The sequence below is a fragment of the Buteo buteo genome, chromosome 13 (genome assembly GCF_964188355.1).
Source record: "Buteo buteo chromosome 13, bButBut1.hap1.1, whole genome shotgun sequence".
Taxonomy (NCBI): domain Eukaryota; kingdom Metazoa; phylum Chordata; class Aves; order Accipitriformes; family Accipitridae; genus Buteo; species Buteo buteo.
The window spans coordinates 17,114,088-17,126,397 of NC_134183.1; the positions used below are offsets into that span (position 1 = coordinate 17,114,088).

At 46.2% G+C, this 12,310-nt stretch overlaps 1 protein-coding gene across 1 annotated transcript in view; it reads left to right on the forward strand.

Moving 5' to 3' along the window:
* The first annotated feature begins 241 nt into the window (after positions 1-241).
* The window catches only part of CD7 (CD7 molecule), a 215,884-nt gene continuing 203,815 nt past the window's right edge, over positions 242-12,310 (forward strand). The window contains exons 1-5 of the mRNA XM_075044904.1: positions 242-718; positions 5,309-5,391; positions 7,088-7,270; positions 8,866-9,029; positions 9,927-10,139. The gene's annotated coding sequence lies outside the window, so the exon portion shown is untranslated. The remainder of the gene's footprint in view (positions 719-5,308; positions 5,392-7,087; positions 7,271-8,865; positions 9,030-9,926; positions 10,140-12,310) is intronic.

Sequence of the window (12,310 nt, forward strand, 5' to 3'; positions counted from 1 at the left end):
CGCGCCCCGGGGAGACGAGGCGGCGGGGGGGGGGGGGGGGAGCGGCGATGCCCGCCCGGTGCGGGGCCGGCAGCGCGGAGCGGAGCTGCCGGGCAGGTGCCGTCCCGGATCGGGGGTGGGGGGGGGGTGTCTGTGCGGGGCCCCCGCCGCAGCGAGGAGGCAGCCGGAGAGAGCGGGGGGAGGCAGCGTGGTGGCCGAGCCGCGGTGAGCCCGGGGAGGGGGGGGGGGAGCCGGTGGAGAGCTCCGTGCCACCCCCCCCCCCCACCTCCACCAGGCGAACAAAACCCGGCGGGGTGATGGAGGGTGTGGGAGCTTCCGAAAAAGTTTTTCTAGTCGCTCTGTTGTAATTCGGGTTTTCTCTCCCGGGCAGGCAGCGTTGGGACTCGGTGGTTTGCTGCAGGGCACGGGGCAGAGAAGTCCCTGCGGGCAATAGGGAGAGTCAGGGGGACCCGTGTGTTTCTCGGGTGGGGAGCACGTCGTGTTTCAGAGGTATTCGGAGACAGACTGAGGTGGAGGTGGACACAGACCCGGGGCTGAAACAGACTCTTTTTTTTTTTTTTTTTTTTCCGCGGAAATCGCTTGTATTTTGAGTTTTACTCTGAATAGCACGGCGACGTTACAGTACGATTGAAATTTGAGCTTTAGTGACAGCTGATTCACCTGAAGAGGGTGAAGTTCTGAGTGTGATGAATGAGGCTTACAGAGACAACTTTTCCAGGTAGGTAGGAAATCTGGCGACAGTTGCAAAATCAATGAACGCCTTACATTTTGATCTTATGTTAGAGAAAGCAGAGATTAGGGCAATCCATAGGCAAAGGACAGCTTTCCAAGGGTACAAGAGTGCTGTATTTCCTCAGGTCCCATTGATTTCCAATAGGAATTAACTGGCTTTTATGCCTTCGAACACTTCTGCTTAAAACAGAGTGCTAAAATGACTGCTATGTGTTTGTTTGTCTGTTTTAATCCTTCCCCAAAGTGCTTTTGTGCAAACTGTCATCTAATTCTCTGTGGCATGCTACAAAGTGGTGAAACTCTCCTTGACTTGTAGGAGCAGGATTCAGCCCTATACAAATATTGTGTTGAATACTCAGCTGTAATTTGCTGCAAAGTTAACACACACACACACGTAACTGTGCTTTCCTTCCTGGTACTGCTCATCAATGTACGTGTCTTTTTCCAAAGCGCTCCAAATGCTTAAAGCTATATTCAACAAAGTAGTTGGTTCAAACATGATTTGAATGCTGGTGAGGGAGAAGAATGTAAATTGAATTATTGTCAGGCAGGGATTTGCTTTATCAGATTCAGCCGCCACACTGACAAAGTTTAGATCCAGGCGCTGAGGTGGAAATTTTTTTTCACTGGGAGTTCGGTCTCCATCCTGTGCCAGCACCCTCGGCAGCCCTGCATTCCTCCGTGGCAGCTGGACCCAGCAGCTGGGAATGCAGGCGGATACTTTACCAGGGCCAAATCCTGCCTGCATGGCAGTCAAGGGGATTGACTGCCACAGACTTCAAGATCCGGATTTGGCATAAATAGATCAACTCCGAGAATTAGGTTGCACGCAACTTTTGCAGTCTTGTCTCTTTTTTTGTTTTGAAGCTGTTCTCTGCGCTGTTTTGTTTTCTGTCTTCATTTAATGGCCAGGACAGAGGGCCAAAAGAGAACAGAATAGATATTTTGTTGTCTGCCATGTTACCTGATTTGTTTTGGGTGATCACCCGAGATGGTAGAGATAAGCAGAGTGATACCTTCTTCTAAACAGAGAATTACTTATTCTGTTTAGTAAATACCTAATTTCAACTTCCCTTTTTTCCTTCCAGCAGAAGAATGATTGAGCAATGCTAAGCATGAGCAAGTCCACGAGACATTTGTTTTCTTAAACATGTAGGATACTCACATGGATCCATGGGAACTTACTCCCTTTAAACTCTTAAAAAGTAGAAGTCGTTCAGCAGCAGAGCAAAGCCTGTTCTATGAGCAAGAGGCACTTCTCCTCTCCAATGCTCTGCTCTTGCCATGCACCAGGTCTCTTCTGCACACCCACAGGAATTGACATAGCACTCGATGCCTGGTGGAATTGGGCCTGGAGCGTATGACAACCGTGATCAGTCAGAATTAGAAAGGGGGCGATGCAGGAGTCCAGAATACTGATGTTTCCCATTTGTCTGTGTACACAAGATACACATTTTTCAGCAGCGTGGGTGACAAGCTACCAGAAGAAGTGGTGAATTTTCCATTTCTCCAGATGTCTAAGTAAGGACTGCAAGTGCCTTTTTCGAAGATGTATTTTAATCAAATAGAAATATGGAGCTCAGTGCAGAATTACTGTCAGAATAAGTCCTCAGGGATGTATTGCACACAAACCCAAGTCATCAAGGATCAGATTGTCTTTTATGAACCTCAAAATCTGTTAATCCCCATGTGGGTTTTTTTTTGTAATATTATAAAAGTATTGATATGAAAATGATTAATAATGTACTTCATGTGTAAAATTTCCCCTCTGGAGGCATTTGTGCTAAGGCACAAAACCATACCAAGCCATCTTAAAATATAGCTCCATTTTGCATTTTATTGTCTGTTTTCAATAGGAGCATTTTTTCAAGTGCTCAGTGCCTAATTTTAGAATTTCCTAACAAAATTGTCTGGTTATTAGGAAGTAGATAATAGCAGTCTGTATGATGAGGGCTGTTTGAGTAGCCATGTCTAACGTCTTTTTTTATAAACCCCTTGGTTTACTCAGTGAATAGCTGGTACTCCTTTGTTTGGTTAGGAAGGTCAGAGTATATATGGTGGGCAACTGAAAGCTGTTGTCCTGGCAAATTGAAAGGTGGCTCTCATTGCTCCATTCAGCTTCAGACCTAAGTGCTGGCCAGGCAAAAGGGAGGCAGTGAGTGTTTGGAAGCAGAGGCTCCTTGTTAGGGACTGTCACTGTAAGCTGTTGTCCTCCTGATGCGCCTTCCGGGTAGAATTTTATTGTTGAGAGTGAGTTTTGCAGTTCAGGGTAGGGAACATGCAAAACACTGCCTTTGCGTCTTTCTCGGCATATGACAGCTGTGAGTGTACCAATGCCATGGTGCACAGATCCAGCCTTTGGATGGGATTGCTTTTAGTTGTACTAGTTCTGCCTGGCCAGGTGAGCACCGCTGTTTCTTCTGATGTTCTTGTGCCCTGTCACTATGTGGCCAATGCTCTTCCCATCAGATTCCTACTCAGCAGGAAGCGAAAAGACTTAACTGATCACTTGGCAAAGCATCAGGAAAGTATTTAGCTTTTGCCAAGTTCGGAGGCGTCTTGATACAGCATCCACGTGAGAAAGGCAGAGATTGAGATGGCTCTGGAGAAGCCCAAGGGTGAGGTTTGTTAGATCCCAAACACGTGCTGTCAGATGAGATCCATACATTCATTTCTTAATCCTAAACTGAGAGGCTCAAAGTTATCATCTGTTAGTTTAGAGCCTATAAATGGAATGTAATGTTGTCGTGGAAGTGGATGACAAAGAGGTATTGAAAGCAACTGCAGCATAATATCCCACGGGATACCCAAAGACTGATTTGGCTGCATTGCTTAACTCAATAGCGTATGACATACAGAACCTTTTCTTAAGTTACTAACACGCTAATATATAATCTCTGCAGCTTGGCAATTGAATCTCATTGGAACAATGTTTGCACTCTGCAATAATATGCATAGGTCTTCATCTCTCTTTGAAATTGTTTCTGAACCAGAATCGTCACTCAGATGCAGAGGATTATTTAAAACCATGGACCGTGCACAGCATAACACACTGATCTCAGTCAAGTCACTCCCGATCCACAAAGCTATAAACAAAAGCAAATTTGATCCACCACTTCTGAAAGCTTGTTGTTAATACTTATGTTTATTTCTGTCTTATACAGGTGAATATGTCCTTAAATTTAAATTTACAGGTATTCTTTAAAGTTAGAGCTTGCTGTCTCCACTTAGATGTTTAAGAGGGAAGCGTCCTGGTGCTGGAGGAGTCACTGGAAAGAATCTGAACCCTCTCCAAGATCTCTAAAGAAGTCTTCGTAACAGGTTTCAGGCAGTATTATTTCAGGAATGTCACTGAGTGGGGTTTTTAAAGCCCTCCCAGATATAAAGAACATAGGAAGGACTTGCTTTTGTACCTCTTAATCACAGCGCTCATGAGCAAGTCCATTGCTCTCTCATTTCTGCTGCCACCTGTGAAGAGTAGAGTCGCTGGCAGCATAAGGTCTGAGATGGCACCTGGATTTGCACCCGCGGAGAATCTGGCCAGTGGTCCTTGCTAACCTTTGGAGGCATGCTGCGGGCTTTCTATAGGAAGGCACCATCAGGGTTGCCGAGTCCAATTCCATATAATTGCAAGCAACTGCATAATAGATAAGAGTCTAGACAATCTGCTCCTCGCCTCTTGTACATCCAAAGCCATCAAAGCTTCTTCAGAGTGCTGCAATAAGCCTGAGATCTTTAGTACTGAAGATTATACCTGGCAGAGACTACAGTGGGCCCTGAGAAAAGATGGGGCGATCAAAGGCTTTGTCCTTGGTTTTTGCAGTAGAGGAAGAGTGTAAATTGTGTGCTATTATAGGGACTTTCAGCAGTAAGGGCTCTGGCAGGATTTTTAGGATCTTCTCCCTCTGTTAGAACATCTGAGATCATTTTACAATGGAAAAAATACATGTTAATAACCTCAAGTAATTTCCTGTGGAAACTCAAACCGATGTTACGCTTAGATTTGAACTCTTTCTCCCCCATCTAAAAGACAGAATTGCACACTGACAAAAAAAAAAATCATCCTTATTCACCATGCATGTGGGTACAAAGGAGACGGTACTGGTTCCTGGAGAGGTTTTATGTTATTATACAACACAGCATCTGCACAGTAGTGATGGTGCCAAACAGCTGGCAGAGATCTGCCCTGAAGAGTGGGGGGGTATTGCCAGGGACAGCAGCAGGTTTGATTTGGCAACTGAGTTACCTTTCGCGTAGCTGAAGAAGCTCTGGAAGTCGCATGCTCAATGCAGTGTTGCTGTTGGTACTTCATTTGTTTTTGTTCAAGGTAGGAAGGCTTTTAGGCCCATTAAATACCCCGTTCTACTGATGGAAAAATTATAGCGTTGGTATCTGCGAATTTCTCCCCCAAAGAAGGGATCAGCTCTTTCTACAGGCTAATCTCCACTCGGAGGTGTATCCAAAACCTACGGCATGCTTTCATCACCGCAACTCAACCTTTTGTTAATAAAGGGCTTCAGACACTGTAAACTCTCTTCTGTTTCCTGACTTCCGTAATATTTCTTTGTCCACACAGAGAAATTCCCTTCAGGTCAATAGTCTACATTTCATAAGAGCAACGGCGAGAGGAGCTGATGGGGAGCAGCCGGCTGCTGCCAGGTGAAGACACCCTGCGTGGTGGAGGGGGAAACTCCCACTCTGTTTGGGAGGAATGGTTAATAGGAAAACAGATATTGTTTCATCTTGGCTTTATAAGAATTATATAAAAACTCTTGACAGATGTGAGAAAAGGGTGGAAGCCCAAGGAATCTCCTTTTGCCAGAGAAACAATTCCCAGTCAAGCCTTGTGCTTGGTGTCTTGGTTGGAGCTCACTTGAGACAGCGGGAGCTTTTCCCTGGATTTCAGTGGGCTTTGGAGGAAGCTGGTGATTAAAAAAACCAAATGAGAACTCCTATCCCCTCCTCTGAACAGAGGTTCAGATCAGAGCTGGGTCCAGCTTTGGGGATATGTGAACTGAGCCGTGATTCTGCCTTGGAGGTTGGCAGCGCAGCATCCTTTTTTAGGATGGATTATTTAAACCTCTTCCAGCAGCAACCACACTCGGAGCATCACAAAGCAGTGCTGAGAGCTCTCGGGTAGAGCTTTGACTCCTGGCACAGCTCTCAGGGTGAGGGTGATAGCTGTGTTTGTGACTCAAACCCGCTCGCCTCCGCTTAGTCATTTCTCTCCTCATTATCTACCTCCTCCTATAGGTTTCTTCCTCCAAAACTCCTCGGAGAGGCACTCAGTGCAGGTGTGCATGTTACACAGAAAAGGAGACTGTGCAGCAGCCTGGCAGCACCAGGCAGGGACTCTTATTGCTGCCAGTTTTATCCATAAGCTGACTTTTGCCTCCAGATTTTAGTGCCTCTGGGGAAGCTGAGAACCATTTGTTATATTTTTATTCTAATGTTTCCCTGGCTTAATTATTTGAGGGTATGTGTCAGAGTCTATCACTGTCAGATGTTGCTGCTGAAAGGGTATTTCAGCCAGTGAAAACTCCAGCTGGGTGGGTACTTACATAGGCTTTAGTAGAGAGCAATGAAGCCCTCTTTGTTCCAGTTTTTCCATTGCCTTTGGATCAGATTTTGTCTCTCTTTAGATCTGCGTTAAACTGGATTTTAAAAGGCTTGACCAAATGGAGCAGAGGATTTAATCCATGTGCTCTACTTCCAGTCCTGAAATTATCTTCAAAACAGCATTGCCCCAGTCATTTTTCCACCCAGGGCTTCTGCAGCGATGTGCTGTCTGAGCCCCCGTGGGCTGCTAGCCAGGTTCTCTGGGCAGAGGGGTTTGTTCAGACCATGCCTGGAGAAGCTGGGCGATGCCATGGCTGTGTGCCACCACCTGCTGCCGGCTCCTCAGTCGCACTGACCTGGAGAGGTTTGTTCCCCAGGGCTTCTCTCCTGTGTGTCACCGTGTCGGCTGGTGGATGATGAGGATAAACAGAAGCACCGGAGAGGAACAGTGATAAAAGGACCGTAGGGATCTGTTTTTTTGTTTAGTGGAGGAGGGTTTGGACCCATTTTTTAATTTCATAGCAACTTGTAGACAATCAGAAAATCAGTGTTCGGAAACTCAAAGACTTAAGAACTAACCACTAGGAGCACAGCGTTTTCCCTGCAGGCTGCGCATAGCCAGGTACATTTACAATTCTTTACTAATAAACCTGGGACTAGGCCAGCATATTTATGTAAAAACACTAATACTTTTATTACTGAAGACAGCCCAGAGCTCAGGCCCCTACAATTTGTCTAGAAAATAGAATATTTGATTTTCCCCCACTAATAGTATGTTTTTCTCGTCTCTTGGCAGTTTGCACAAAAGCTCTGAAGTACGTGACATATGGCAAAGAGAACATCAAAATCTGCTGTGCCATATGATCAGCTCACATTGCAGTGGGCATGTTCCTGGCTCCACAGAGCTTCACAGCCATAAAACTATTCCGTGCTTCCTGACGGGAATTCATGCCTTCACTTTAACTGTCTGCAATAATTCGTACGTATTTGCTCTCAAAACATGCAATGTTAAAGCTTCCTTTAAATATAAAATTTACCTAGGATTGATAAAGGGGGGGTTTGGTAGTCCTGGGCACGGCTATTGTCTAGGCATCTCCAGAACAGACGCCCTGTTGATGCGCGCATCCCCAGGCGGTGGGTTTGGTGTGAAGAACGTATCTCTAAGGGTAAGTTGGTATTTGCAGAGCCAGTTGCATTCATGCAGCCATGCTAAAATAGGGTGAAACCTATTGGAGCTAAAATAGGTGAAACCTACCATTTGGGTGACTGGTACGGTACTAGCGTGGGACCCATAAAGAGCTCTCCTACTTTCTGTCATCCCTCGGTAAATTTGCTACTGCTTATGATGATCAGGCATTTATTTGGTAATGACTGTCAGGACAACTCTGGCAGTGATGATACAGAGATGTGTGGCTGCATTGAGCAAGCACAATCAAATGGTTCTTTTGAGCAATAACTGACAGAAGCCACTTCAGTAACTTCTACAAGATAAAGAGCAAGGCATGACAGAAAGACAGACCAGATGATACAAGTGCAATTGTTTATAAACCAAAGGCTTTATTATTTGCCATGAGTGATCAGCAAATCTTCAACTAAAAACTACTTCCATTAAAATTTAAGGTTTGAAAAAAGAGAGGATTTATCTTCAGTAGGATTTTCCTGCACTGGGCTCAATAGGAGAAATAAAAGATAAACATCACTCTCACAGGCAGAGTCTGGGGAGGGAGAGCCTGGTCAGTGCAGCTGAATAGCTTCGAGCTTTTTGTTCCTGTTGGTGGGAAGCAGAGAGATCCGGATAAAGGGCTGCAGGAGCGTTGCTCAGGGGAAAGGAAGCTCTGCGTGGGCAGTCATTGAACTCGGAGAAAATGCCACATCTCAGGGTTGTTTTTATCAGACTGTCAAATGCAGCCTTTTCACCCCCATTAACCGCAGCTGTAGGATGCTCTGGGGTGCACTGAGGCCAAAGGCTCCGGTACCCTCTTCCTCTCACCGAGCTGCAGGCTCACACCTAGCAGCAGGGAGGTTGAAAGGAGGCTGTAAGTCTTTGGCCTAAGGTACAGAAATTTGTTTTTGTAGGCTTCTGATTAGAGATACAGAAAGCGTATTCATCTTCTCAAGAGACATACCTGGACTTGGAAGTGGGATTGTTGCTTAGTGCTATAAAGTGTTGTAGGAGAGTTCCTGTACCCTGAGCTACAGGTAGAAATAGAAATATCTCTAAGTTGGCAAAACCGGGGCCAGAATCATGTGTATGATGTGAGGTGTGGGACTTTGAAAAGAAAGGATGGGAGATGGTGTTGGAGTAAAGAATTGGACCTGACAGGTTTTCTTCACAGGCACCAATTAGGGGGTGGATTTTATTGCTAAAGTGCAGAAAAGGGGCTGGGATTTCTCTGCCTTCCTCCGTGCTCAGAGGGAGGATGTGCAGGGACACTAGCAGTTTTACCTGTCAGCATCAGGGGTGATTTGACTGCTGAAAAAGAGCCTTACATTGTACCCTAAATAGCTTGGATGAGAGATAGGTAGAAGATAGATATTCTCTGCTAGGGGGGATAATCACCTTTTCTCTTTCAGGGTCCAGGCTGGTGAGCTGTGGGCTGGAGCATCTTCTCTAAGTGGGAGAAATAGGAGAAGACGTGTTGTTGTTCTTCACTTCCCAAAGAGCTCTCTGTACTCCTCTACGCCTTCCTAACTTGTTCAGAAACATCTCCCTGTTGGTAGCATGGAGTGGAAAGAAGGTAGGAAAGTTTCTGACAGAACCACTGGGACTCAGGGTGGGTTTTAGAGACTTTTCTTACATATTGGTAAAATGATGAATACAAGCACTGAGTGTTATTACTTGATTCACGTAGTCTTTATACTGCCAGTGGCCCCAGGATTGTTCTCTGCACTGCTACTTTGAATAAGCACACCACCAAAAGCAGGGAGACTATATGAATATTTGTCTCCCAGAGAAGTGCTGAGGCATTGGCTCATGTTCAGCAGTTGTCCTAACACATCATTTGAAGGTGCCATCTCTGCTCAGTCCTTGGGGTGTCACAGCACTGCTACTCGGCTGAGATTGAAACATGCATTTCCAGAACCTCACATATCAATTGAGCATTTGAAAGAAGTAGCTGTTTTACAATTAGTGTAACAAAGGCATACCTTAGTGAAGGGAGGAGCCTCTTCCATTCCCTGTGGTGGTCCTCAGATAGGCAATTTCATTACTCCTAGAAAGGGTGCCAATATAAAGGTCTTTCCAAGCTGCCTAATGTGCTTTTAAAAGAGTATATCTTATTGTTTTAAAGGACTTAGAGATGTACGATCATACATTTGATTGAAAATCACTGGGATTTAGGATTGAAACAGTTTTGAGGGTCCAAGCTGTAAAACAAATGTAGAGCACAACCTTCCAGTGTCCCTGTGAAGCTCCCAGCTCCTTGTTCAGTGCTCAGGCTCATTAGTGGATGGAGGGTGGAGGTTTATGTATGTATTGCAGAAAGTGGCTGAAAAAGGAGCTGCCAATGACAGGGAAGGAAAGGGGTTGAACATTATCATAGTGATCTTGTCGGCAAAAAGTCCTGATGGGTGGTAGTTCCCTGTGCTCAGGCTAGTCAGCTGTGAAACCCCTTGTTTCTTGCTGTCAAAGCTAGATCTGCTGCGGGGATCCCACGCCTTAGTTTCCCATTGCCGTCATGAGGACCCGGAGGGCAGCGGGCAGAATGGCAAACCGCCTAAGGAAGCGTCTGAGCGAGGTGGGCTGGATGGTCCGACCTGCCCCGGGCTGCAGGCACTCACCTGGAAACTGCCGACAGGAGTGCTTGGATGAGGAATCTCACCTTGGATCCTCATGGGATCAGCCTGAGGTACTGCAACGACCAACTCATTAGCTGTCTGGTGGTCTTATGGGGCCTTGCATGTGCCAACCAGCAGGAACAAAAATGCTTGAGGGGTTGTGTAGCAGGGTTTGAGGACAGCAGCGGCACATAAATTTTTTACTCGAGCACTAGAAAACCTAAAAGTTCTTGATTTAGACCCAATTCTGAAAAGAGGATTTAAGCATTTTTTAAATGTTACTCTGTATGTGTTACGTGCTATTTTTCTTTGGCAAGGGAAGCTGTCTGCACTGCATTATGTATTAGGCTCTTGAAAGCAAAACTAGTTATGTAATTATTAGAATTATATTTGCATTCACAACTAGGATGTATATAACTAGCATGGTAATGCATGCTAATTAAATACCAATTAATCATTTTAAAAAATGAGGTTTGAATCTATACAGCTATCACAGATGTAGTAAATACTCATTGCTTATGAAGACTAAATCAGGAGTGTTTTAACATGCAACCCTAGTCCTATATAAACACATAGTGCCAATTATTTATAACAGATTTAGTGTGTTCCTTATTCATATTACACAGCTACTGCTGACTGAGTGACAGTCATTATAATGTATTTGACTACTTTTACATTATTGCACATTAATGCTTCCAGCTGTTCACACCGGGCTGGCTTGTGTTTCAACCATCAGAAAATGTGCAAATTCATTAAGTTTTACTCTGCAAGGTAGAGAGGTTTACTCATGCTTAATCCATCCAGGCAATCCAGATAGGCTGCTGAAAACCAGTCGTCTTCCTTTGTATAGTTTGAAGCTTTATGGCTCTGGCAGGATACCTTACATCGCTTTATCTGCAGGCTTCAGAAACTCTGTGGAAGAGAATCAAAGTCCACGTACAGCTGAGAGCATTTGCTGCTTCTGATTTAAGAAACATTCAAAGTTGCTGCTGCCAGAGAGGGAAAGAGGCTTTTGTGCACTCTGTCTCTGGTATAAGTTTCTGTTGCAAGTTTACAATTGTGTTGTAGGCCTGGGGGACAAGTCCAAGCTAAATTAGCTGAACACGCTGGGTGCTGCCTACTGTAAACTGATAATTAGCACACTGAAAGGCTTGTAGTGTGCAGCCAAACAGGGCACTGAAGTGAAGATGGCACTGGTCACCCTCACAGCAGGCAGGCTTGCACAGCAGAGGCTGTGCTCACTGGGGATGGAGGACAGCATGCGTGTCCTCCCATGCCTAAGGACGCCTGGGGTAGCAGAGGGCAGCAGCACAACGCAGCTGTGGAAGTGGAGAAGCAGAGAGGAGTGTAGCTACAGGTGGAGGTGAGGTGGCTGAGACGGCTCTGCACTTCCCATGAGATCTGGGTTTTGGCTTGTGAGTTTTTTCTCCAGACTTATGCTACACTGGGTGTTTGCTTTTGGTTGTGTTTTGCCTTAGAAGCTATTTCCTCTGTGAAGAAACAGGCTAATTAAAGAATTGCTTTGGCCAGGCAGGATTCGGCCAGGATACCCTGCGGTGCAGCAGGTGCATCACTGTTCCTGCGCCTGCTCGCTTGCTCTGGGCTCCACCACACCAGAAACCTGCGTCAGACACACCAGGAAGGTTTTGCCTGCATCGAGGCTAGGACAGGACTAGGGCTGAGACTCCCACCCAGGAATTTCCCCAGATGACCCCATCTTGCTCCCTGGGAGCATCTGTGGTGTCAGGCTCTTGGTGCTCCTCTGCCATCCCCAACAGAAAGGAGGGCGAAGCCAGCTGAGGTGCTGGGGACCAGGGCACATGGAGGAAGAGCAGGAGGAATGAGGGAGGTAATTAAGAACTGGCATACTGTGCAGTTAGGAATGGGGTAACAAGGTCTCAGGTAGCATTAGTGCCTACCCCAACAGCTCCCCAAAAGGGTCTGTGACTCCTGAGGCACGTTCATCTCCAGCGTCTGGCTCCTGCCCGGCCAAAGCACTCCAGAGCCCCTGCCTTCGGCACTTGTCCATAAGCAGCTGCAAAACCCTCTGGAGAGGAGCGTCCCTGTTCCCCTTGGCCGGCTGTGAGGATGACAGCTGACGGCTGCCTTCAGAGATGGGGTTAGCCCTGGGCTCCCTGGGCTTCAACCAGAGCTTCCCTGGCTTGGGATAGGAGGGGCTGGGTCCTGCAGACAGCCAGTATTGGGGTCCCTGTGGTGGATTGCCTAATTGTTCCCCTCTCTT